The 7,157-nt window shown below is 34.7% G+C and overlaps 1 protein-coding gene across 2 annotated transcripts in view; it reads right to left on the bottom strand.

The window, feature by feature from the left end:
• The window catches only part of LOC135214760 (sarcoplasmic reticulum histidine-rich calcium-binding protein-like), a 120,849-nt gene extending 114,674 nt beyond the window's left edge, over window positions 1-6,175 (bottom strand). For both annotated transcript variants that reach the window (XM_064249113.1, XM_064249114.1), the window contains exon 1: window positions 5,886-6,175. The gene's annotated coding sequence lies outside the window, so the exon portion shown is untranslated. The remainder of the gene's footprint in view (window positions 1-5,885) is intronic.
• Between the last annotated feature and the right edge of the window lie 982 nt (window positions 6,176-7,157).

Below are 7,157 nucleotides of genomic sequence, written 5' to 3'. Positions count from 1 at the left end.
GATTACTTTCAGATGTCACCTTGAACCTAAAATGGGAAGAAGGAAAAACAACGTGAAAATTCTGAAAGTAAAGAAGAAGGAAATCGGTTCCCTAAAAAGAACCGACTCCAATTTTCGTTAGGGGTAGATCGAAATAACGTCTTAGAAGCATTCTCGCGAGATTTATGGTTTTGTTCGTCAAGTTCTAAAGCTCAGAGCAGTTGCATGAAACAAATCATCTTTCGCCTCGAAGGACGTCAAGGAAAGAATTCAATAAAACCACGAGGGGGTGCAGGAAGCAGGGGTGACCGCAGGGGGAGGGAAGGCAGTGAAGTGATAGGAGGCAGACGGAATTAAACTTTGATGTGGTGTCGTGCAGACGCACGTGCATTAGCTCCGTGCTTCAGTCTAGCACGGCCAGAGCTCCCGGGGAGGCACTTTAGAGCTCTGCTCTGCGCATGGCAATGCTTGTGAAAACTTCATTGGCTTACCTGTTCGTTAACGAGAGCACTAAGCTGGATAATGTTTTAGTCAAATGTGACTGGCGAACTGATGGATAGTAGTAAATGGGACGCTTGAAATAATTGATTCCGAAGATTTAGCTGCCAAGGATTTGCAGTGACGCTTTTAAAGGATCTGCTGTTCGGTTTCGACGCTAAGTGGTGAAATATTTACATGATATCATAGCTGCTCGCGGATTTTTAGCTAATGGGCATTGTCTACTTTGCAGGGATCATTCTCGCAGAGGCATTAAATCGAGATAAAGAATGTTGTTCGTTATCGTGCACGCCTATGTATTATATGCTATCTTTTGTTTTTTTTCTATTTACAGGCAAATTTTGTTGTATCGCTTCTTTCATGTCTACACTGAATAAGCAGGAAGTGACTTTGACATTTGAAAGGAATCCGACATTAAATTAAAATCGTCTTTCGTAATGAAACGGAGTCTACTTATTTAACTTTCAAGAGATAATCGTCCGCAGAACATCCCTCCCCCCAAAAAAAAAAATCCTTACTTCTTGAAAAAGTATCCCATGAAAAAAAAAATCAGAAGAAATAGTTAATAAGAGAAATTCTTAGGTTACTGATATTTCATTTGCCCTTATCTACCATTTAACGCGCTTTCGTAAAGAAATCGATAAATTATCTTAGATACCATTTGTATATTAGGTTTTCCATGATATTAACTCTTAGTGAATTCCTTCCGTTATTGAAATTGAATGGTTTATCAATTTATTTATCAGTTTTCAGCCAAATTTCCCACCTCTCATTTCTTCATACATATAAAAGTAGGAAGATTAATGGTTCATGATCCTTCCAACATGAGAGGTAATTACTACATTAGACCCCTCAGTGGTTAAATTCCATTTTTAATTAAGACTTTGTTAAGGATGACTTGTGAAAGGAAATACATATCAGAAAGTCTCTCTCTCTCTCTCTCTCTCTCTCTCTGTACATAATGTCCTTTGATATTAGTGTATCGGATAACACTCTTTCAGTAATTCCTTCAGATCTCTGCTCGGCTCCTTTCAGTATTCATATTATTGTACCTATGAATATTTGAACATAGGAAAAGTTCGTGAAACTTTCCCCAATCTGTATTGACATCTGTGAGGGGGGAAGCGGGTCAAAAGATTTCGTGTGGATGTTAATTGTGTCTCGGAAGGCATTTTAAAGAGAAGAGTCAACATAACGTATCAGGAAGAGACGGTGCATCGCGCGTAGGTACTTGTCCTTTCTGAAGTATTCATGATCCGTCTGGGTGGCAACGCGTTTTCTTACGCCATGCTTACAAGTTTTGTTGTTTTCTGTTTTGTAATGAAATCAGTGCAATACTACAACTGTAACTCCGACTACCATTGAAAGGCATCTTTATCGGGAAGTATAACATATTGGTGTGTAATGCTGTGCGTCTTTCGTTAATTAAGGGGGAGGTCCTTTTTAATGCCTTTTAGTAAGTTTATTATATCGAAAGCAAAAGGTGAATTGTTTTGTCTAGGGATACACACACACACACACACACACATCGATTCCGTGAGCTCCTGAGAAAATCGAAGTTATAGTCACGGCAGGTTCTTGAATAAATCACCCGTACAGGAAACTTTCACGGCGTCGGAATCTTTCAAATACTGACGAGGAATGCTCACCCTTCAGTCACAGTATCTCTCATCTTTACCTCTTGCAGACTCCCTTCCACTTTTCAGACGTCTATGTTTCAGTGCCCTATTATTCAGTCTATTTAGCATATTTTTTTCTATTGTTCCCGCTCTTCACTTTTTGAAGCCTCTTACAAAATAGTCGAGGGGAAAGGATAGATGATAGCGTGTTCAGATGGTTTGGTCATGTACGAGGAATAGAGGTTAGCATGTACGATAAAATGGTTGAATTCTGATGCGCTGCGAGGGAGAACGAGAGAACCTAAACAATGACTGAAGGAAAAACACAAGTATCATTGAGGGTGTTTTGTATATATATATATATATATATATATATATGTATATATATATATATATATATATATATATATATATATATATATAATATATATATATATGTATATATATATAGATATATATATATATATATATATATATATATGTGTGTTGTGTGTGTGTGTGTGTGTGTGGTGTGTGTGTGTGTCTCAGAGAGAGAGAGAGGTGAATGGCGCAGGGATTGTGAAGGTTTGTGTACGTACATATATTATATATATATATATATATATATATATATATATGTGTGTGTGTGTGTGTGTCGTGTGTCTGTTGGGTGCTGTGTGTGTGTGTGGTGTCAGAGAGAGAGAAAGAGAGAGGTGAATGGTGCAGGGATTGTATAGGGATCAACGCGCTGCTTCTGTCTTTAATTGGAGGTGGCTAATGTTGTCGAAGATTTCTCCACAGATTCGTCCACGATTCAGTAGCTAAATCATATCTGTGACAGTGGCTTTTATCAAAAGCGGAAACTTATTACTGATGGAAGCTAAAACATGCTACAGATTCAATTATTTCATCTGTGCAGATATATATACTTCTATTGACTACATTGATTCAAGAGTGAACCATACCATGTACGATATGTGGTGGCACATATATTAGCATAATATGTCATTCACGCATATAACTTTGTATTTTTTGTGCAAATGCAGTGATATATCATTATACACCTTGATGCCACTCATAACTTTAGTTAAAAACAAAATCTCTTGCTGGCTGATTCCTTACCTTTATTTGCTCGATTAGTGGAATGCAAATATATCTAAACAAACTTCCAAATATTTGCAAATACTTTCCCATACTTATATTGTATTTGTTGATGTCATGCAGGTAAATATTAAGTGGAATATAAATAAGCTTGTGTGTTTTTTCCAACTCCATATGTTTTCTGAGATCAGAGTTAGGAGATTCGCAAAGAATTCTGTACGAAAGTTAGTTTTAATCTTTATTGCTATTAATTTAAAAAATGTTACAGTTTTTTCGACGTATCTTCAAAACAGGAACCACAGTTAAATAAAACAATTTATAGATTATTACGTAATAATTTATAAAGATTAGATTTGTCGTGTCGACCTGTTAATCAGTAGTGGTATTTAAGCATGCAACATGCCCTTTCTTCTTATCTTTTTTGTTTAAAACCAAAAAAAGGACATTGTTAGTAATCCGAGATTTCCACTCATATTGTCGGTGATCTCAACCTATGAGAATTTCCACGCATTAAAGAAAGTAAATGAGAAAAACGTAAATAAGGTTAATAAAGTTTTGAGAAAATCGAAGGTTAAAAATCCGATATCACGATCGTACTGTTTTTGCTTTGGGTAAAACGGAAATGCTTTTATAATTTTTTTTATTTTTTAAACGATTCTTTCGAAACCCTTTAAGGATTATACTGGATAAAAGACAGACAAAGAGAATGGGGGAAAGCAATCATGCTTATGTACTCATTCACTTTGCAGAATTTCAAATGCTATTCAACACTAAGGAAAATCAAGTTTGATACCCGTTGTCGTCATTCAGTTAACTTCCTTTTCCTGTAGTTTTGAAGTGAACAAGTCACGGTTTAGTAATTGCAATTTTATGAAGGAAGAACCGATTGAAGAACAAACCTATTGTTAGAGATAAAATATGCACACAAATATAAGTGTGTATGTGTGTGTGTATATATATATATATATATATATATATATATATATATATATATATATATACTACATATATATATATATATATATATATACACACACACACACACACATACACTATATGTATGAGCAAAGGAAAGAATGACATCTCTGATGTGAGTATCATATTCACATTGGACAATAATGTATTCATAAACAATATGAATGGGCTCTTCCAAATTAATGAGAGAGTTTAGAAAAGATAATTCAGTTATTACAAAAGAGGCAATAATTTATTATCTATTATTCCATGTCAGACTACGTAATCTCATAATAATTCTGCCCCCCCCCCCACCACCCACGGATATAAGAGGCAAGAACAAAATAAAACTGAAAACAAATGAGCGACCCATTTTAAGCAAAGATATTCTAAAAATTACGCCTCCAAATTCTAAGGAACCACTGCCTCAATCCATCTCATCGCCACACCCATTCGAAGTATGACTTTTGATGAAGAATCATCCAGAGGAAATCTAGCAAGAGTGATGCTTTCGTGCATTTCTGGCTTTACAAGCTGTGTTCACAACTCATTCCATGATCCAGGTCACGATACTAAAATTAAATAGAAAGTCTGTGGATGTAATAGAATTGAATAAAGAACGGACGGCATGCAAAAAAGTTTTTTCTTTGTTAATCCTGTCTGATGAGTTATATCACTGAAGGCGCTGCAGTTATTGTGGTCTTGATGTAGGCGCTTATTCTTTTCTCACATTCGCGTTGGAAATTACACAGGAATAATTTTGACTCAGTATAAATGAATATTGGCAACCGTGCGTTGCATATTTTAACCTGTGCTTAATCCCCAATAATTCACTGGGCCATGTACCCCCTCCTCCCTCCACCTACTTATTATTATCCTGTACTACTTCGTTTTTCTTCACATTTCTGTATAACTTACAATTCTCTTCATATCTGACTTCAAATTTTTGCATCGACATCATTATTCTAAAAAATTCTGTCTACTAATCAGCCAGAAACCAAAACGCAATATATACAATATATAAAAATAATTTTACATACATGTGCAAATTTTATCGTTAAAAACATTGAGTTTTTTCGGTGTGTAATAAGTCTAGTATGCAGACTCAACTGGAGTTATTGATCTTTATGACATATTATTCTCTCTTCATATATATATATATATATATATATATATATATATATATATATATATATATATATATATATAATATATATATATATTTATATATATAGATATCTATATATATAGTATATAGTCATATATATATACATACATACATATATTCATATATTAAATTGCATGTGTGTACGCGTCTATATTACAGGTATAAAATGTACAGGGATTATCATTTTCCTACATGATTATCGTTATTCAGTTGTACAGATTGTACGATATTTTGTAAATTGTTACAAAATTATCTTCATTTATTTTTATTTTCATACTTCAATGATCTGCCAGACGTATCAAGAGATAAGCTAACTATCGTAGCGCACAGTGTCAATAAGATTCTACTACTCATTTTATCTATTGACTTTTATAACATTAAAGAACAGACGTCACATCTGGGAGAAAATCGACAAATTTATAAAGTATTCAAAATACGAGGCTGTTCTCTCTGCTTTCTTAAGAACATTCGACGAAATTCGAACATTATGTTTCACTGGAACTGACGGTGTTTGTGAGACAATGTACTCTAAAGTACTCCTAAAGATTTATAAAGGAATATCAAATCCAACAGAGATCAGGTCATACCTTTTTAGAGAACTGGTTCTCGTGTAGTGATCAGTGCCTCCCGGAAAACTCCACAAACCTAGTACTTGTTGTATTTATCGAAATTGAGAAAGTAGTGTCATTTGCTTATACTATAAACAGTCTCAACAGCACACATCTTAATATTCACCATGGTAATATCTCTTTATCCTTTAGAATCACTCACGTTACATGAAAGAAAAATGTTTTATACACTTGAGTATCGGATAACTATAAGACCGATTCGAGCGAGGCAGTGCCAGGGGCCAGGAGCCAGCGTGCGTCCTGCTCTCCTGCCTACAGACGAATGGCAGACGTAGCGAAAGACACGTGGCTGCTAACCTCGACTCTCTCTCTCTCTCCTCTCTCTCTCTCTTTCTTATACACAGACGCGCGCGCGCGCCCGCACACTCACTCGATATACTACTTCCACCACTGTATATTCTTTAATTTTGTGCGATAAGAAGATCTCGAAGAAAATTTTCCTTTTTTCCTACTGGGCGCCGTTGTTTCTCTTGAGTTATTTTTTTGTTCTTTTTATAGGGGGGCGTTTGAAAATAAATGGTTGAATGAGAAACTCTGATAGGCTCCGTAATTTGGTCGAGTAAAGTAGGGAAGCGTAAGTTTCATTGGTTTCTGTGTTTTCTTTATGAGCAGCTGTTTTGTGTATATACAAACTGGAAGTGACTGCGTTTTATATCTTTGTTATTTAAAGCGACCAGCGTTAATAAATGTGTGTGTGTGCGAACACAAGCACGTGCACGCACACATACACACATATACATTTATGTTTTATATGCTATATATATATATATATATATATATATATATATATATATATGTATATATATATATTATGAATAATGAATACACAATTACGCATGGAACAGGAATAAATTTCTGGTTCACATCAGGATCGAAGTCGGGTCTTCCAGTTGAAAGACAGTATATATATATATATATACTATATATATATATATATATATATATATATATATTTATATATATATTGTATATATTCATATATATGTATTTATACATACACAGTCATATACATATAAATATACAAACGCACTCTAACAACCTATAAGCGTGGTAATTTATGAACATATAACTGAGCTCGAACATCCTTATTATCAACCTTAACGCACTCGCCGTTGAACTTGCGTACTAATTCCCCATTAAGACCGTCCAGAACAAACAGTCGTAATCACGGTCCCAGTTAATTAACTCAGCATTATTATCGATTGATTGAGTGAGTCAGTACTCAGAACC

This window comes from Macrobrachium nipponense, chromosome 46, assembly GCF_015104395.2.
Source record: "Macrobrachium nipponense isolate FS-2020 chromosome 46, ASM1510439v2, whole genome shotgun sequence".
NCBI classification, from domain to species: domain Eukaryota; kingdom Metazoa; phylum Arthropoda; class Malacostraca; order Decapoda; family Palaemonidae; genus Macrobrachium; species Macrobrachium nipponense.
This window is presented reverse-complemented; position numbering and strand designations above follow the sequence as displayed.